The sequence below is a fragment of the Giraffa tippelskirchi genome, chromosome 1 (assembly GCF_054371585.1).
Source record: "Giraffa tippelskirchi isolate mGirTip1 chromosome 1, T2T-mGirTip1v1.2.pri, whole genome shotgun sequence".
In the NCBI taxonomy this organism is placed as follows: domain Eukaryota; kingdom Metazoa; phylum Chordata; class Mammalia; order Artiodactyla; family Giraffidae; genus Giraffa; species Giraffa tippelskirchi.
In genome coordinates this window covers 63,217,473-63,238,816 of record NC_137275.1, presented here as the reverse complement: position 1 = coordinate 63,238,816, position 21,344 = coordinate 63,217,473, and the positions used below count along the sequence as shown (strand labels likewise).

General features: G+C 34.1%; 1 pseudogene; it reads left to right on the top strand.

The window, feature by feature from the left end:
- Positions 1-3,340: 3,340 nt before the first annotated feature.
- On the top strand, positions 3,341-3,556 carry LOC145538976 (large ribosomal subunit protein eL38 pseudogene; annotated as a pseudogene).
- Positions 3,557-21,344: the final 17,788 nt, after the last annotated feature.

Here is a 21,344-nt window from a genome sequence, read left to right as displayed (position 1 = left end):
AGGATTACAATTTGTATGTGCAAATATTTAATTTAATGTATTTTAATGTTCAATTTTAAGATTACTCCACTTTTTTCTTCATTTTTCCCTGTATTTTCTAGTTATTTTTTCTTCTTTATGATGTAAATATTCCTACAATAGCCAAATTCTAGCTACCTATGAGACATTGCTGAAAGTGGAATTGAGAAATTTGCACAATGGCACATTAGTATATGTTATTTTACTATATGCATGAATTATGTGTAAATAACCATAGACATAAGTTAATGCAAGAAAAAACAATTAGGAAGTGATAAGTTTTGAGATGTTATTTTATTTCTTAATGTTATTTAAGAGTAAATTTATATAATTAATCTCTAATTAATTATGTAAATGTATGGATGTGAAAGTTGAACTTTAAAGAAGGTTAAGTGCCGAAGAATCGATGCTTTTGAATTGCAATGTTTGAGAAGACTTTTAAGAGTCTCATGGAGAGCAAGGAGATTAAACTAGTCAATCCTAAAGGAAATCAGTCCTGAATATTCATTGGAAAGACTGGTGCTGAAACTAAAGTTCCAATACTTTGGCCACCTGATACAAAGGACTGATTCATTGGAAAAGGCCCTGATTCTGGGAAAGACTGAGGGCAAGAGGAATAAGGAGCAGTAGAGGATGAGATGATTAGAGAGCATAACTGACTTGATTCAATAGACATGACTTTGAACCAACTCTGGGAAATGGTGAAAGACAGGGAAGCCTGGCGTGCTGCAGTCCATAGGGTCGCAGAGTTGGACATGACTTAGTGACTAAACAACAATAACAAACCACCTTTATTAACGTCAGTATATAGCAATTAGCAAGCAAATTTCCTGAAAAATGAATGATCAATTTTTTTGAGGCAGGTTGGGCTGGCTTCAGTACACCATTGATTTTTGTTTTAGGATGCAGTGGTCCAGTAAATGTAAAGTCTTGTTTAAAAGGATCCTAAGAATTATGTTTAATCTATTCAATCAGTAAGTAAGTTCATATGCTATGCTATGCTATGCTAAGTCGCTTCAGTCGTGTTCGACTCTGTGTGAGCCCATAGACGGCAGCTCACCAGGCTCTGCCGTCCCTAGGATTCTCCAGGCAAGAATACTGGAGTGGGTTGCCATTTCTTTCTCCAGTGCATGAAAGGGAAAAGTGAAAGTGAAGTCGCTCAGTCGTGTCCGACTCTTAGCGACCCCATGGACTGTAGCCTACCAGTCTCCTCCGTCCATGGGATTTTCCAGGCAAGAGAACTGGAGTGGGGTGCCATTGCCTTCTCCGAAGTAAGTTCATAGTTTTTTTCAAACTATATTTTTTGCATAAAATTAAAAAGAAACAATAAAATAGGCAGAACTTATTTTTGAGAGGATGTGAATGCATAAACCATACAGTAATATGCAAACACATTTTTTAATGAAAATATCTGTTTTAAAATGTAAAAATCTTTATATTGGCAATACATGCATGCTAAGTTGCTTCAGTAGCATCTGACTTTTGCAACCCTGTGGGCCATAGTCTGCCAGGTTCCTCTGTACATGGAATTTTGCAGGCATGAGTTGTCATGCCCTCCTTCAGGGGGTCTTCAATCTTCAGAGATCGAACCTGAGTCTCTTAAGTCTTCTGCATTGGCATGCAGAAGACTTTACCACAGGTTCTACCTGGGAAGCCCATATTGGCAATAAGGCATAAATAAAAACTTGACAACAAACTTCAAATAACTCAATAAAGCCAAACACAGGCCAGAGTATTTTTCTCTTACAATATTATGTAATCCCTTATTACAAACAACTTTGTTTATAATATCAATGCCAATTCATTTTAATATATTTTAAAATTAATTACAAATTTAACATATTAAAATATTTAAGTAATCAACTAATTTTTGAATATTTTATAACTACCAGTCTAATGTCAATTTAGTGTAGTTGTCTTACAGAATTACAAATAAAAATAGAAAGTTTAAGAAATATTAAAACTACTGATTCTAACTGGGGAGTCCTCAGCAAAATCTAAGGCTAAATTCAATATTTTCTTTAACTGTAACTGTTGGGGCTTCCCTTGTAGCTCAGTTGGTAAAGAATCCATCTACAGTGCATGAGACCAGGGTTTGATTCATGGGTTGGGAAGATCCCCTGCAGAAGGAAATGGCAACCCACTCCAATATTCTTGCCTGGAGAATCCCATGGATTCTAGCCTGCCAGGCTCCTCTTTCCATGGGGTCCCAAGATTCGGACACGACTTTGAGACTGAACCACCACCACCATTACTGCTAGAGTTCTTTTGCATTATTAAATATTGATGTAAGTTATTTATTCTAAAACTGAGGGAATAATTTGTATTTTTCTTTTAGAATAGATGGTTTATTTTTGTTGATGTACCATCTTCCCTTTTGTTATTTAATAGACATATGAGGATACTTTAGAGATTTTTTTTTTCCCCAATAGTTTTGCTTTTATGAGAATGTCAAATAAGTTGATCAGATATTAATAATATGCAGAAATTTGTGTCTGTTTTATTTTTATCAAGTATGATGCTTTTGAAAGTTATTCATGTATTTGCATTTATTAGCAGTTTGGTCCTTTTTATTGCTTAGTAGTATTGAATTTTATAAATGTAGTATAGTTTCCTGTCACTCATGACAGATATTTAGATTGCTTTGGAATTTTTGGAGAATATAAGTAAAGCTGTTATAAACATTTATGTACAGGTCTTTGGGAGACATGAGTTTTCTCTTAGGCAATACTTAGGGGTAGGTTTATTGGGTGGCATGATAATTATATATGTTCAATTTTATAATAAACTACCATATTCATTTTCCAAGGGGTTATTTCATTTTACATTTCCATATGAAATGTCAAAAATTTCAAGTTGTTCCACATCATTGTCAACACATTGGTAGTGCTCACGCCAATATTAGTCCTTTTGTTTTGCTTTGTTTTTTGCCATTCTGGTCCATATGCAATCGTACTTCATTACAAATGAATGAGGAATTTATCTATACATTAATTGTGTCTTATATGCAACGTGTGTCTTATAAGATGTGTAAACACATACATATGTCTTATAAATATGTATAAGACCACATATGTCTTATATGCTCTGTATGTATTTTCATTAATTATTGCAAACATTAATTTGTATTTCCTTAATAACCAATCATGTCAAACATCTGTTCATTAAACCCTTTGCCCTCATGAATATATGGTGTATTATATCTTTAGTGAAGTGTCTGCTCATAGCTCTTATCCATTTTAAAGTTAAACTTTCGTACTTTTCCCCTCTCCTTGCTTCTTGCCACTCCTTGTTCTAGCTGTGCTCTCTGTACCTTATTGCCATGCCTCTCAAAATTGAGGAAATCAAGGACTTTCTGCTTACAGTCGTGCAAAAGAATGCTAAGTCTGTCAAGATCAAGAAAAACAAAGATAATGTGGAGTTTAAAGTTGGATGCAGCATATAGCTTTACACCTATTTGTTCATCCCAGACAAAGAGAAAGTGCAGAAGTTGAAACCGCCCCTGCCTCCGGGTTTGGCAATAAAGGAACTGAAATAAACCACACACACTGATTTAAACTGTATTAAAATTTCTAAAGTTCTCAAAAAAATAGGCTTTTGTTTTATTAAAACTTTGATATTCATTACATATTTTTGACACAATTATTTTATCAGAAATATGTTTTGGATATTTTTTTATTCTCTTAACAGTGTCTTTTGAACAGGAGACAAATTTTTACTGAAGTCCACTTAGAGAATTTTTTAAAATTATTAGTGCTTTTTCTCTCCTAGGAAACATTTGCCTAACCCAGGATCACAAAGATTTTTTGTTGTTTTCCAGAAGACTTTTGTGTTTTTTTTTTAACGATTTGCTTCAAGGCATTTTGTTTTTGTTATGTTGTTGCCTGAATGCATCAGCCTCATAAGTTGAGAATTCTCCTTCCTTTATTAGCTATTAACTGACTACAAATATGTGGTTTTATTTCTCAATTCTGTATTCCATTCATTGATCTCTGTTTCCACCATGTCATGCTATTGTAATAACGTGCTTTTAAAGAAAGTCTTGAAATCAAGTATTATGAGTACTACAACTTCATTTCTCATTTTCAAAATTATTTTTTGGCTAATCTAAATCCTTTGTTTCACTATATAAATTTTAGAAATGTTTTGGCAATTTAAAAAAAAAAGCTTGCTGGTGTTTTGATTGAAACTACATTGACTGTACATCAGTTTGAAGAGAATATTATAAATACTCCTCGTAATCCATGAATGAAGTATATCTCACCATTTATTTAAATTTCTTTGATTTTTCAAATCAAATTTTACAGCATGTAATATACAAATTTTACACATATTTTGTAAGATTTTTCCCCAGGTGTTTCATGTGTTTTGATGTTATTGTAAATGGTGTCCCTTTAAATTTCACTTATACACACACACACAATACAGATGCAGGTCTCCTCTCTCCCAAGGGCTCATCGCTTTCTGAAGTTAGCTCTGTTATCTTTCATTCTCCTGATAAGTAAAAGAAAAAGCAAAAACAAAATCCCAAAACTATAAATGTATATCTTATCTGGTTTGTTTTAATTTTAAGATTAGGGTAACAGTATCTTTTTCATTTCTAGATCATAACTTGAGGCAAACATATCACTTTCATATTATGTCAACATTTTGGAACTGAGGATTATAAATTTATGGTTTACTACCTAATTCATCCCTCATCTCTTGTTTATCTGCTATTTTGTGTCTCTCTGATAATAAATTTTGACGATAAGTGCTCACTAATAACTTATATTAATGCTGCTATTGGTGAAAAATAAAAAAGAAAACTACTGAAGATGGAAAAAGAAAGATACAAGGTTTGTGTAATCACACAAATAATCTTGAATATACAATGTTGTATTTTGCTTGATTCATGTTCTATTTTTATCCTTTTATGTTAGTCTTTATATTAAATATTTCCAATAAATAAACACCATTTAAAAAGCTAGTTTATTAATAACATCACTGAAGACGATTTCACCCATGAGGACTTAAGAACATATTCAGTGGTACTGCTAAAATTCAGAGCATGATGTTCAAAAAAAGGAGAATTCAAATTAGCAGTTTACACTCTAAGTTTGATGATAATCAGGTTGTATTTCTTGGGACAATAAAAAAGAATTTGGAGAAAAATATCCTACAACAAATACTTCCTATTAGTAAATAGCAAATTGAAAGATTGAAAAGAAAACAATGAAGGAATTTATTATATTGAATTAAACTAGGTTTTAATCGAATTCATTGGGTAGTCATTTGTTTTAATATGTGCTAAATTTACCATTTTTACACTTTTTAAAAAGTAGCATATTCACAGATATGTAAGGTATCATAAACCCAGGTCTCTTGCATTGCAGGCAGATTTCCTTACCATCTGAGCCACCAGGGAAGTCCATACATTATTATATTGTAGGTATATCAGTAATATTACTTATATTAATTATAGAATCCCATAATAGATTATCTTTGAATTAGTCCTAGAACTGTTAAAGAATTCTTAATGGTATGGCTAGCATTGGAACAAAAATAATGAAGTTGTTCTCATGCATGAGAATCACACCAATATATATCTTCTAAAACTATATAAAATGTGTATCACCGTGAATAGTATTCCTTAATCCTCTTTTACAAATTTTCTCTTTTCTATGTGTTACTTTTTAACAAGTCTCTGGAGAAGACAAATGCTAGTTTGGGGTAGCTACCAATATTGTTCCCTGAAACTTTTTGTCACAAGGAATAAAAAATTCACAGCATATTTCAAGCAATAATTTAAAAATAGGTTAAACTGGTGACATTCATGCTCTTTTGTTACTTGTGTCAATAAACATACTAGAATAAAAGATTTAAAACTAATACTCATGGATCTTCTAAAAAATAATATAGTTTATTTGGTAACTATCAAAGAAAGAAATCTACAATGTTTTTACTCAGTGAAATACATTCTCTCTACAGGCATTCATATTTTCCCTTTCTCAGAATTATTCATCATTCAATAATTACACTACAATTAATAATAGATCAGAGAACAAAAATTTTGTTTCTCCTTTAATAAATATGCATGGCTAAAGAATAAATCAAAAGACTATCCTTTTAATTTTAATAAATATGAAACATTTTAATGAGCCCAAACACAAAAGAACAAAAATTCCTAACCCAGCATGCAAACAGAAAAATGCAAATTAATTAGGCATGCAACATATAATTATTTAGTAATTTTTTCTCCAATTAGCAGAGATACCAGTAGTTATCTATAAATTAGATAATTTCAGAAGTTACGTGATTTCTCTGTTTTATCTAAACTCCAACATGACTTACCTAGTGTATGACTTATATAAAATTTTTCATCAAGAAGCCCCATCTGTTTTGTATTCTTGTCTGGGCCTGCTTTGATAAAAAGAAAAATTGCTGGTTTTCTTATCTACCACCCACCTCCAGGCTTTTCTTACTGTGAAATACCTCTTCTGTTTTGCCAAAAATGCCAATACATTTAAAAGCTCAAGTTCATAAGTCAAAGCAATTAGATAACAACATAAAAAGAAAGGGACCAGAAACAGGTCAAAATTCTACTTGTGTGGCCTTTTGATATTGAGGAGATGGTCCTGCCATTTCAGCTTAGAAAATGAGACACTCAGAGACTTCAACAATGTGAAAGTAGGCTGGACCTTACACATTTTCCTTCTGAAGAGTGGTCTGCGGCTATAGATGGTTTCCCAACGACAATTAGTAAGTGACCTTCTGGCTTGGAAAATAGCTAAAATTGGGAATTTTAGTGGAAAGAAGTGAAACTATTACTATTACCTTTTTGTTGCTGAAAAAATGTAAAAACAAATTTTTTTGCATTATAAATTTAGCTACACAATTCAAGAGGATAGTTCTGAATAAAGAGAAGTGAAAATAATCAAAGCATAATAACTTTGTTGGAAAGATATAGATATACTGTGTGTGTGTTAGTTGCTCAGTCATGTTCAACTCTTTGCAAGCCTGTGGACTGTAGCTCACCAAGCTTCTCTGTCCATGGGATTCTCCAGGCAAGAATACTGGAGTGGATTGATGTTTCCTTCTCCAATAGATATATTGCTGCTGCTGCTGCTGCTAAGTCGCTTCAGTAGTGTCCGACTCTTTGCGACCCCATAGACGGCAGCCCACCAGGCACCTCCATCCCTGGGATTCTCCAGGCAAGAACACTGGAGTGGGTTGCCATTTCCTTCTCCAAAGCATGAAAGTGAAAACTGAAAGGGAAGTCGCTCAGTCGTGTCTGACTCCTAACGACCCCATGGACTGCAGCCTACCAGGCCCTTTGTCCATGGGATTTTCCAGGCAAGAGTACTGGAGTGGGTTGCCATTGCCTTCTCCAATAGATATATTAGAGAGATACAATTTAACCAGGATTGATATTGGTTACATTAGTGAATAGCAACGCGTTTCTGGCTTTATGCTGTTCTCCATCATTCTGAAATGTAATACTGAACTGAAAGATTTTATCAGATTTGAGAAAATGTTTTATTATGCTTTGATTGTTACAAATATCTTTGAAATGTAAAATAAAAGGCCAAAGTGTCTAACATGCATCATTAAAAATATGTGTAAAAAGTTAAAAGGTTCTGAAGTAGGAATTGTGTTTTCTGTAACTTCATTAATTAAAAAATACTAAACAATACAGACACGTTTTTTGAAATATGTAGTTAACTTACAAAATACTTTCTCTGCCTTCTTTGTTGCTAAGTCACTTCAGTCGTGTCCGACTCTGTGCGACCCCGTAGACAGCAGCCCACCAGGCTCCGCCGTCCCTAGGATTCTCCAGGCAAGAATACTGGAGTGAGTTGCCATCTCCTTCTCCAGTCTCTGCCTTCTTTAGTCTCTCTTTATTATTAAACATATCCATGAAACAAGTATACTTTGATTTAAAAATACAGATTACCTGATGTTTTACAGAAGTTAGTTCTTTAGGTGTTGATTTTGCTGTATTAAAAGTACGTTAGCAATTTTGTTTTAATGCCAGATATGCAGATATCAAAAGTTGCATTTCTATACTTGCTTTTATTCAAATAAATCTAATGAGATTAAGTAGTATGCCATTGTATATGTTTACTACTCAAGTAATTGAGATTTTTTATTCAAAATATCTGTGTCTTTCAACATTGAAAGTTAGGAAATGGAGAGGAAAATAAACAACAAAAATAATTCCATTGTTTAACTCAGTCATTCTTTTGATATGATAACCTCTACTTCAATCACAGAGAAAAGGGAGTTCTTTGTTCACATGATGTTCATATCATAAACAATTGACTTTTTTTTTTTCTGGAGACTAAAGTGTTATATACACACTATTTGCTACATATTGCTACAATTAATTTGATTCTCAGTAAAATAATCATTTTACTTAAATTAGTAATTTTTCAACTTATACCAATGATTATACCCTTAGATATGTTTTTCTTTAAAAGAATTAATACAGTAGCATTTTATTATTCCAGGGCTTGACACTTTTGAGAGAGAATTAATAATAGTAACTAACAATGGGATATTTATCTTTTTCCTTCTTTTTATGAGAATGCCTCAAAGCGTTCAGAATAATGTGTGATGTTCAGACTTAGTTCTTTAATATTCTGTCTTTGTAAGTCATATTATAAATCCCCTTCGGCTGTATTTCTATTATCCCCAAACATGATGATGTGGATAGCATATGTGAAATTAGTAATAAGATGCATTATACTGTTTAATAAAATAAATGATAAAAGTCTCTGAATTCAAGAAATTGACTTTTGATCATCTGTTTTAATAACTCCTAGATTTCAGTTGCTTGTATTTTGTTAAACATCTTGTTTATATCTATATGTAAGTGATCATGCCAGATAATTAACAATATCAGCCAACACTCATGTAGTATTGACCGTGTGTTAACATCTCTTCTAATTCCATTGCATCTATTACCTCATTTGTTCTTCACAACATCCCTCTAAAGAAGATGTTCTATTAATATTTCGTGTTTATATATGAGGAAGGTGAGTGCAATGGACTGAAATTTGTCTCTGAAAAATTCATATGTTGAAACTGTAACACCCACAGTGATGATACTTGGAAATGAGGCCTTTGGGAGATAACTGGGTTTAGATGAGGTCATGAAGTTGAGGCCCTTTTGATAAAATTAGTGTTATAAGAAGAGGAAGAGACACCAGAGCTCTCTCTCTGCCTCATGTGCAAGTGAGGAAGAGGGATCTCACCAGAACCTCATTGTGCTGCCATCTTGATCTCAGACTTCCAGGCACAAGAATTGTAAGAAAATATATTTCTGTTGTCTATACAACTCAGTTTATTTTTTCAATGTTTATTATATTTATGGCAATCAGAAATGACTAGTACATTTGTAATGTTACAAAGCAAATGATGTTTGAAGAGCGAATAAAGAGTGAAGCAAATAAAGAGTGAAGCCAGACTGAATCCAGTCAAGTTCTTTACAAAGTACTTATTGTTAGCCACTTTTGATATCAGGATTATGCTTATTTCAGAAAACAAATTGGAATGTTTTCCAGAAGCCCCTCAATTAAGAAAAAGAATTCTATTGGGTGGAAATTAACTTATTCTATGAACAATCATACCTCAGAGCCTAGTGATTTAGTTTTAATATTTACAAACTTTTTTTCTTCTGTGTATGTGTTTGTTGGATGTTAGATTTTCTTTGTTTTCCTTAAAAATCAAGCATTTCACTAAGATATTCACAGTGTGGTTTTGATTCCATTATTTAATTAGTCATGTAAATCAAGGAATGATTTCATCTGTAGAATCATTGATTTCAATTCAGAAAATATTTTCTTTATAATAATTTGAGTATTTTAATTTTTTCCACTTATTCTTGACTCCTCAGGTAATTTTAGTGATTTTGATACAGTTCCAAAGCTAACACTATCTTAATCCTTGCACTAAGTCCTATTCTAATTCTAATGCTAACCCTAACTCACCTAGGTTTCATCTTCCTTCAGATGATCATTAACCTTTAAACTTCCCAACATGAATTCTCAACTAACAATGCTGATTTGTTTTCTACATCACCTGAATTTTTACATAATTGATTCTGTTGCTAGCAAGTTACAAAACATTTAAAATTAATTTTACTATATTTCACTTGTATTAAGTCACTTCCTAAATTTATAGATTTTTTTAGTCTTTTCCCCAATATTATAATTTCAATCAAATCTTTGGTTTTGTCCACTTGTCTACATTTTTTTGTTGTTGTTCTTTCATAGATTTCATTTTTTCTTTTAGGAGCACAAACCAGAAGCTCTCTATATTAATTTCTGTTTTTGATAGCACAACCTTTTCCAAAAGTAATTTTATTGCTTTATTTTGAGTGCCTGATTTTCTATCTTTGGCTTCAAAGACTCATTTTATAATCTGAACAATTATTTTTATTTTATTTTTGAATGATGAAATTCTTACTCAAACTTAATATATTTCCCCTAAAGCAAAATGAGTATCTTGATTCCTTGCCCACTCCAGCTGGATTTTATCATTGATCTTTAAATAGCTTAAGCCATAGGCTATCAGATTGTGAGGTTCTGTTTCTTAAAGGGGCTTAAAATAATTAGAATAGACCAAGAAACTGGCTTTTATTTTTGCAATGATTCTCTTCCCACATTTAATTCTGACCATAATGGACAGCTTGACATTTGCAGGAAGAATCAGGCTCTTTGGCAATTATCTCTTTGCACTTGCTTTTTCTCTCACAAAGTGTTCGTGGCATCTTTAAGCAACCAGTTAACTCCCACTCATCATTTAAAGGTAATTTTAAGTGTTACCTTTTGCTAGAATTGTTCTGTGATGTCTATGTCTAAACCAGATGACTCTAATTTCAAATTCCATGGCAACCTATGTGTGCTTCTATCATACACCACACATAAAAGCATTTCTCACTTTATGTCTCCCAAGAGAGCGTATTTGGTTTACAAAATCTTTTGAGCTTCTGATTAATATAAGAATATTTTCTTAAAAATGCTGAAAGGAAAATATATTAATATAACCAATTTTACATCAGATTTCATCAGTTTCATGAACTGTCCAAAACACTCATGTTTACTACCTAACATTCCATGCACTTTCGTGAATATTTCATATAGGTTGCTTATTGTTACAGGAAACCATACAGGCTTTCTATGTAATATGAATATTTGTTTAGCCATTGAAACAAAGCAAAGCAAAACAATAAAAAATGTCTCAGTGAGAAAAGATTTGGCTTCAAGATATGTAGTTCTGGGTGATACTCAGAGTAATCTGTTCAATCTTAAAAACTTATTTTTACCTTTTCCTTTTTCTAGGCATTCAGCTGTTTTGATACCTAAATAGAACTTGACATCAATGAGGTTATATCCAAGAGTAAAGAAGGGAGTCAGGCAGAGGTCAACCCTGTGGCTTTCTGAACCTCCTGATATCTAGAATCTTGGAATGAGGATCTCTCCACATTGGTATGGAATACCTGTAATAGAGCATCCTACATCCTATTTTAATCTTGCCTATTGTCATAGCTGTACATGAAAAGCATGTATCTTTACAGAATATGCTGAGTGCTCACTATGCATATTTTCCTTAATTTCAAGATGAAACAATTGGTTTCTTATTATTATGAATGATTTGACATATGTTAAAACTTTCTGGCCTTCATTTCAATTTTATGTAAAACTCAGGTAATGCCTAAATATCAAGGCTGCTGTAAAGTTTAGGAATAAAATATGTGAAGTGTAATCACTGAATAGAAAATTGTTAGGATGGTTGTTGTTGCTTTTACTGGAAGCATTCATCAATTTCCCCACTCCATCAACACTGTTTTAAGCATCTACTATTCACTGGGCACTTTGTTACATGGAGTGTGTGTGGGTGAACTCAGTCGTGTCCAACTCTTTTTAACCCCATGGACTGTAGACCATGGGGCCCCTCTGTCCATGGAGTTTTCTAGGCAAGAATACTGGAGTGGGTTTCCATGTCCTCCTCTAGATGAATCTTCCAGAGCCCAGGACTGAACCTGCGTCATTTTGTCTGCCGCATTGTAGGTGGATTCTTTACCACTGAGTCACCTGGGCTACATGGAGATCTCATATGAATTAATGTATTACATTTGCAAGCATAGCTGTTGCTCGTATCACTATATATAGTATCTTCTCTAAGAATATAATCTAATAGTGTTACAAATGAATTTTTGGAAAAAGTTAATCAGCCCAGGGGAGTCTATGGTTTCAATTTCAGGTACTATAAAATCATAGTTGCTATTTTGAGTAAGGACAGTTAAAATGAATTAGTATTGTGCCCACACTGATTGCTTGTTTCATAGGGGAGAGAACTCTTGTGCCACTTGGGCCCTTGGAAAACATTAATAAACAGGAGAGGGAAGATTTTTTTATTTTTTGCTCTCCATTATATTCATAGTATATATTCCAGTCTCTGGTTTATAAGCAGTGTTTATTAAGTAATTTTGATTTAGTAAAATAATAACAGAACAAATGACAATATTGTTTAAATTTGTTACTTACATTGTGAATATTACTTTAATCATAAGTAAATGTTATAGGCTTCCCCGGTGGCTCAAGAGTAAAGAATCACCTGCGATGCATGAGGTGCAGAAAATGCAGGTTGTAGGGGTTAGGGAAGATCCCACGGAGAAGGGAATGGCAGCCCACTCCAGTATCCTTGCCTGAAAAATCCCATGGATGGCGGTGCCTGGCAGGCTGTAGTCCAACAGGTTGCAAAGAGTGGGACATAGCTGAGTGGCTGAGCACACATGGAACCTATGTAACCTTAGGTAGGAAAAGAACTAGGTCTGTGAAAAGCAAAACAAAATGGAGTATTTCACTATAATCTAAAATTGAATACTACCACAGGGTTCATACTGTCACCATTGTCAGAATACATACTTAATTCAAGTTGTGTATGATTTCTTCCAAAGGGTTAAGTGTCACCCAGAGTCCGAAAATGAGAAAAAAATATTTTCTCTACATGATTCAAAAAGGCAGTATTTTTCTGAATTGCTTAATTTAATGTAAAAATTGAACTAAATGGTAACTTTTAGAAGTTATCATTGAAAATACCAGTGAAAATAGCCGTTTCACTTAAAATAACAGTTACTTACACTTATTAAGATTTTACCATGCTCCAAGAATTTTTCCATGTGTACCAACATCACTTAATTCTTAATACAAACTTATGAGATAAACTGTCTTTTCCTCAGGTGAGGAAAATAAATCAGAGAGGGAACACTTGATTTACTTGTAGTTATAATTATTTGGAGAAGGAATTGGCATTGTTCTATAGTATTCTTGCCTGGAGAATTCCATGGACTAAGGAGCCTGGAGGGTTATGGTCCATGGGGTTGCAAAAGAGTTGGATAGGACTGAGCGACTAACACTTTCTTACTTTCACTTATAATTCTTAAGGTGTTGAACCTGGATTTTGATCCTGTCTGTTTAACTCCATGTTCTTCAATCTTGTCTACACAGCCTTTTTACTTGTATAGGCTAGCTCACTTTGTGTTTTGTGTTGAACAGTATGCTGCAAATTTATAAGGTTATTTTACCTAATACTTACTACTGACTTCTGAAGTAGGCTCTATTTTCAGTCTCATTTTTACAGAAAACTAACTGCTCAAATATGGTAGTTATTATTTGTAGAGCTGCAAATATATTATAAGTGAAAGTCATTTGGTTGTGTCTGACTCTTTGCATCCGCATGGACTATACAGTCCATGGAATTCTCTAGGCCAGAATACTGTTGTGGGTAGCCTTTCCCTTCTCCAGGCAATCTTCCCAAGCCAGGGATTGAACCCAGATCTCCCACATTGCAAGTGGATTCTTTACCAGCTTGACCTCAAGAAAAGCCCAAGATTACTGGAGTAGGTAGCCTATCCCTTCTCCAGGGGATCTTCCCAACCCAGGAATTGAAACGGGGTCTCCTGCATTGCAGGGGGATTCTTTACCAACTTAACTATCAGGGAAGCCCCATAAATTGCAAAGGACTAGATAATATGTATCACGTCCTGTGGGCACAAAATCCTTAGACACGTTGATTAGTTTTGACATACTTTTTGAATTATGCAGTCATCAGATTAAGAAATTTATTTTGGCAGTGGGCACTCATAGAGTCGGCAGGATTGAGCAACTTCACTTTCACTTTCACTCGTAGACATGGTCTCATTCTCCCCTACTATAAATTTTAAAATTAAAAATAAAAACTTGTAGGTATTAAAGAAATACTTTTAGACTGAGAATTTTCTTTCTAGTCATTTAGATATTTCATATTTTCTTTTTGACCCTACTAATTTACATTTACACTGTTCATCTTAGCAAAGAATTTGATAAAATGAAAGTTAATTTTAAATTTACACCAGGATTTTCAAAAAATTGGCTAGTTTGTTTAGTCTCATGCATTACTGAGAATCACATGTCTATGTGTTTTTGATATAATTCTAGCCACAAACTCCCCTGGAGCCTTTCAAGATTGTGATACCACAGCAGGAACACTTATTCTGGGGCCAGAACAATTTTAAACACCTGCTCAGAGGTTGCCTGGAAACGACACTTGTTTCACATTAAGCATCCATGTTAAGACACTTTGAGTGGGATTGTTTTTTCCTCTTAGAACAAAAAACTTTGAACCACACTTGTCCAAAAATGACTGGCATTGTTTACTCAGGTTTTTCTCTGGGTATTGTTTTTGTAATTTCACATTTGAATTCATGTATCCAAATGCAATACTTGAAATTCATATTTTATATAGATATGCATGTTTATGGACTTTCCTCATGGCTCAGTGGTAAAGAATCTGTCTGCCAATGCAGGAAACATGGGTTTGATCCCTGGGTCAGGAAAATCCCCCAGAGAAGGAAACGGTAACTCACTCCAGTATTCTTGCCTAGAAAATCCCATGGCAAAGAAGCCTGGCAGCCTAGAGTCTGTGGTATTGCAAAAAGTCAGACTTGACTCAGTGACTAACCAACAATAACAATGCATCTTTTAGAAAAAAATAATCCAAATGCTGAAAAAATGAGGAAAATAATTGGAAAAGGCACAACACAATCTGTTTAACTCAAATTGTTATGCTAGAGCAAAGAGGGAATATTGCAAAATATGCTGAAACAGGTCTTAACTTTTCTCAGCTCATACATTTAATATTGATCTTCACATATCACATCCATCCCTGGCTCATGATTTTCATCTGCAAAATGGGATAATTCTTCACTGTATACTGCATAAGATTTATTTATTAGATGAAAAATATATGACATGCTTAGAAAGTATTTATAAATTATGTCTTACGAATGTAAAGTATTTTTGTTTATGTAGTCAAAGTGGTACATTCACTCATAAAAGTAGATGGTGAGCTTTCCTATAAATGATTAACTGCTTTGGAAAAGGGGTTGCATTTTAACAAAACAAGATGATTGAACTAAGAAGAATCAATGTAAACTTACTCCTACAAGTGGAGAAAAATTAAAGTGCTTATTCAACCTCAGAGATTTAGCAGTGTAATTTTTCTGCACAAGGGACAGCTATCTACTAAGTCTCCACACAGTGCCTAGCAACTAGGAATTTCTCCAAAGTCAGTTATTATTGTTAAGTGCCAGTTATTATGGTAAAAATTGATAGATGACAATCTAAACTTTTACATTGCACTAATTCAATTAAGCCTCATGACAAACTTTCAAGGTTTTGTCTATTTTATAGCTGAGAGGGAGGAAGAGTGAGGCTATGCAAATTGTACATAAGCATCTCAAAAATTATTGGCATAAAACAACTATCATTTTATTTTATCTCACAATGTTTTAGATCATGAAAGTCAGCAGGGATCAGATGGTATTTCTTGTGTTCCATGTGGCATCATCAGGGGCATTAGGCAGCATTTAGATGGTAGCTGCTCTGGTTTGGGTGTTTAAGATGCCTTCATTCAATAGGTCTAAGGCCTAAAGTGAACTACTAAAAGATAGGCATCAAAGAAGCAACTCTTCTCTTCATGTAGTTTCATATCTTTTTTCCATGGCCTCACCATCAGGGAATTTGAGCTCCATATGCAATGGCCCAGAGCTTCAAGTGTGTAACTGAGCAGCACCTTATGGAGTCCTTCTGGGCAAGAAAGCCTTTCTGTGTCCTCTTTTGTACATGCAGGGAAAAGGTTTCTAGACCTTCCTGAATACCAAACAGTAGATTCAAAATGCTGTCCGTCAGGGAAGTAAGGGAATTCAGAAACAAAGGAGGAAAAATCAAGAAACTACAGGATGTAACTTTGTTCTTTTTTTTTTTTTTGGTCATAATAAAACATGAAATAATGCTATTTGCAGCAACATGGATGGGCCTCAGTTCAGTTCAGTAGCTCAGTCATGTCTGACGCTGTGCGACCCCATGGATTACAGCATGCCAGGCCTCCCAGTCCATCACCAACTCCCGGAGTTTACCCAAACTCATGTTCATTGAGTTGGTGATGCCATCCAACTGTCTCATCCTCAGTCATCCCCTTCTCCTCCTGCCTTCAATCTTTCCCAGCATCAGGGTCTTTTCAAATGAGTCAGCTCTTCACATCAGGTGGCCAAAGTATTGGAGTTTCAGCTTCAACATCAGTCCTTCCAATGAACACTCAGGATTAATCTCCTTTACCATGGACTGGTTGGAACTCCTTGCAGTCCAAGGGACTCTCAAGAGTCTTCTCCAACACCACAGTTCAAAAGCATCAATTCTTCGGCACTCAGTTTTCTTTATAGTCCAAATCTCACATCCATACATGACTACTGGAAAAACCATAGCCTTGACTAGAAAGACCTTTTTTGACAAAGTAATGTCTCTGCTTTTTAATATGCTGTCTAGGTTGGTCATAACTTTCCTTCCAAGGAGTAAGCATCTTTTAATTTCATGGCTGCAGTCACCATCTGCAGTGATTTTGGAGCCCAGAAAAAGTAAACTCTCTCACTGTTTCCACTGTTTCCCCATCTATTTGCCATGAAGTGATGGCATGCCATGATCTTAGTTTTCTGAATGTTGAGCTGTAAGCCAGCTTTTTCACTCTCCTCTTTCACTTTCATCAAGAGGCTCTTTAGTTCTTCTTCACTTCCTGCCATAAGGATGGTGTCATCAGCATATCTGATTTATTGATATTTCTCCCAGCAATCTTGATTCCAGTTTGTGCTTCCTCCAGCCCAGCGTTTGTACTCTGCATGTAAGTTAAATAAGCAGGGTGACAATATACAGCTTTGACATACTCCTTTTCCTATTTAGGACCTAGAGATTGTCATACTGAGGGAAGTAAGTCATAGAAAGACAACACATGATATTATTTATATGTGGAATGTAAAAAGAATTGATGCAAATAAATTCATTTACAAAACATAAATAAAGTCATTGATGTAATAAACAAACTTATAGTTTCCAGGGGTGAAAGAGGGGGAAGAACAAATTGGGAGTTTGGAACTGACATATACACACTACTATATGTAAAATAGATAAGTGTAAGGACTTACTGTATTAGCACAGGGAATTCTACTCAATATTCTGTAATATCTTATATGGGAAAAGAATCTAAAAAAAGAGTGGATATGTGTATATGTATAACTGATTCACTTTGGTGTACAGTAGAAACTAACACAGCATTGTAGATAAACTATATTCCAATTTTTTTTTTTTTAAAGTAAAGAAACTGTAGTGCAGAGATTCAAGCAGGATCCTGCTTCTTCCATAAGGGATATAGGTATCTATCTTTGAGTTTCTCTGGAGGAACTAAGGCTCCCACCCTGGTGGAGGATGCTGAATTCAGACTGAGCACAAGCTTCCTGGAACACTGCCCTCTTACTTCATGGTCAACCAATCAGAAGAAAGTCACACACTAGGAAGCCCTCACCCCCAATTTTGCCTATAAAAATTTCTTCCCAAAAACCGTCAGGAAGTTTGAGGTTTTATGAGCATGAGTAACCCATTCTTCTTGCTTTACCCTGAAATAAACCTTTCTCTACTACTTCAGTGTTTTGGCTTCTTTGGCTTCACAGAGTCTGGCACACAAACTTTCATTTGGTATCACGAGCAAGAAAGAAACTGTCAATGAGTTGGAACTAGATTTTCATTTCCACTGTGCTCTATTGGTCAAAGGAGTCATAACTCAATGGGTGAAAAGTATCACTTTATCACCTTTAAGGAAATAGAAAAAAATTCCTTCCCTCAACGGGAGAATTTACAGTCACATTTAATCCCCCACAATGTTCAAGTCATTTTAGTCAGAATATTATTTTTTCCCAAATCACTCTTTCACATATTTAGTGAAAATACTTCTGTTACTTTATCTAAGGATTTTATCGGGTGATTCATCAGAGTAATATCTTCTTTCAATGTTTTGTGCCATTTGAAACTTATGTCCATGCAACGATCAAAGAATATGCCCTGGTTTTATCACAAACAAACCTTCAGTGAAAGCATAAAGTGATCACATAGACTTATTGGCCCAAATTTGTCTTTAGAATTGATTGGAAGTCAGAAAGAAAATCTCTAAGTCAAACATTCTGTACATTTATTCTTAAGTATTCTCCATTAGGTCACAAATTATAAGATGGTTACCTCCATAGTGTTTTAAAATATGGCCATCTTTCACTTGAAATATTAAATCTACTGAAAACATCTGTACAGTTTTCAAAAATGCTTTCAAAGGTTTTTTATTACTTTAAATGTCAGTCTCTTTCTAGGCTCAGAGAATACAACTATGGAAGATTTCTAGACAAATTTCTAGCAAATCAAAGTAAACAAATTTCTATCAAATCAAAGTTAGTCATAATTATGTATATATATCCTTTCCTCTATTAAATCTTTAACCTTGACACCACCTTGATTTTCCAGAGATGAATAGATTTCCTCACTACTTGATTGTTCTCTAATATCTTTCATCACCAGAAAATATATAAGCTGAATGCAAAATTATATGTGGCATTGTTTATGGCCCCTTGCCTAGCATGATTTTTAACTAAAGACAAACTTAAGTATGGATTAGCAAGTATGTAACATAATAGAACCTGAGGAAACTTTTTGGTATTTATGTCACTTTCTAGACACTTTCTGTACAACTCCTCTAGGCATAAGGAATGAATGCTGGTTTCACAAATGGTTGGCAGTCCCGTGGGGCCCTGTTTCAGGAGACTGATATTTCCCCCAAAGTTATACATTTGTAAGTACTTGTATTAGCAAGGGAAGCATTATGCAAAGCCAGCTCCTTCAAGTATTTGGATGTTCCATTTTTTTCCTGAAGTAAACAAGTCTGTGTTTATGTACTCAGTAGCACCATTGTCCCAGTCACGCTTTTTTCATTTCTATCAGAATTCCTATCATTCCTATTAACATGACATTTCAGATGCTCTATGATTTGTGACAAGTTACTCTATCTAGCTAAACTAGAATTTTCTTTTTATAAAATGAAATGATGATAATAATATCAAATTCATAGAGCCAAAATAAGAAGCAAATATGGCAATGTTTGCGAAGTTCTTAGCAGAGTACCTCCCATACTGTAAATGTTCATTATAGCTTACATAACATTTTTTTTTTTATCCTGGATATCTCCTTCTTATTTAGCCCGTTATATTTTTTTATGTCAGTAAATTCTACCACTATAATATTTTCACAATTGTCTCTTCCTTTCTTTTATCATCTACAGAGAATTTCAACTAATTATGGCAAATGCCACCTATCTTTCCTAACTCTAAATGTCCCTCTAATTAAGCCTTCATACTTTATTCAACTCAACCTTATAAAATGAGGATCTGGCATATTTCTCACTTGAATTACAAATGTTAATAATGTACCTTTATCTTGTAAGGTGCATGTGTTTATTTCCTATGGCTGCTGTAATAAAATTTCACAAATTTAGCAGCTTAAAACAACCCAAATTTATTCCTTTTATAATTCTGGAAGTCAGAAATCTAAAATCAAGGTGGTGACAGGGCTGTATTCCTTTCAGAGACATTAAGAGAAAATCCATTTCCTTATCTTTCTCAGATTCTAGAGACTTCTCTCATTCCTTGACTCTTGGACCCTTCCTATGATCACTCTGACCTCTTGTTACTATAGTCATATGTCTGCTACTGAATACTGCAGTCCTCTTAAAGAGATCCCTGTGATTACAGTTAATATATTTAATAATGTAGGCTAATATATTAATATTATATACTCCGATTAACAAGATAAATCTCATCTCCAGAACCTTAATTTAATTACATATGTAAAATTCTCTTTACCATATTAGCTAGCATATTCATGGATTCTAAGGATTAGGGTGTGGGTATCTTGAGAGGGGTCATTGAAGTCTACTGTAGTATATATTCAAAATGCTTATCAACATTTTTAAGGACCTTCATCATCTTCTTTATCTGTTCTCAAAATGCCTTTCACTGCTTTCCTGTCATATCCTGATATTTTAATTATACCCTTGAATTTTACATTATTGGACTATATATCGAATTGTCAATATATTATTCACTTTCAATCTATGTGAGTTTCTTTGTGCTCTTTTGCCTTCTTAAAATGCTTTTTCTAAGGGTTTTGCATCTAGAGAATGCTACACCTTTTTTTCACAAAATCCAGACTGAGTTTTGGGTGTCTTCTATGCTTCCAGAATGCACTGAAGTTTGCATTAACTTAGAACATACCATGCTATATAGCAATGAAACATATTTGTCTACTTTTCTAGACTGACAACTTCAAAGCTAAGATCTTTCAAAATTCTCATTGTTTTTTTTTTTTCACATCAAACACAGACCGTAGCCAAAAATATTGTTGCTTATGAGATTAACAAACCCAGTTGCCATAGCTTGCTTGAAAATCTAGTAGATGATGACAGCTTTGAGGTCTACTTAATATTGATTTGTTACTCTTATATCAGTTGGGGACTTAGTTGTAAAAATAAATAAATAAATAAATAAGTAGAAATCCCCTACAGCTGATTTTTTGAGAATGTGAATATAATAAAGAATGTTTGATAGCTCACAGAATCTCCCAAAAGACAGAGAAATAGGCTTTGGGGTCATGCAGCCAGAAATAATGGCCAAATTATACCATTAGATGACTCCTGTGGGGCCCAGAGAAATGCTATTGTCTCTTACAGACACCTAGAATCATAGCACCACAAAAGTTACAACTAGACCTTGGTCACTGTTGCTTCCAAAAAAATAGACCCTTCCTGTCCCTTTTGTCAGAAAAGCGTTGGAAATACTCATTCTTCCCATGAGAGCATCTGACAGGAAAAAACCAAGAATCACTTGCCTGCACATCAGCTATGTAGAAGGCCAGAATACCTATTTCTCATAAGTGGTT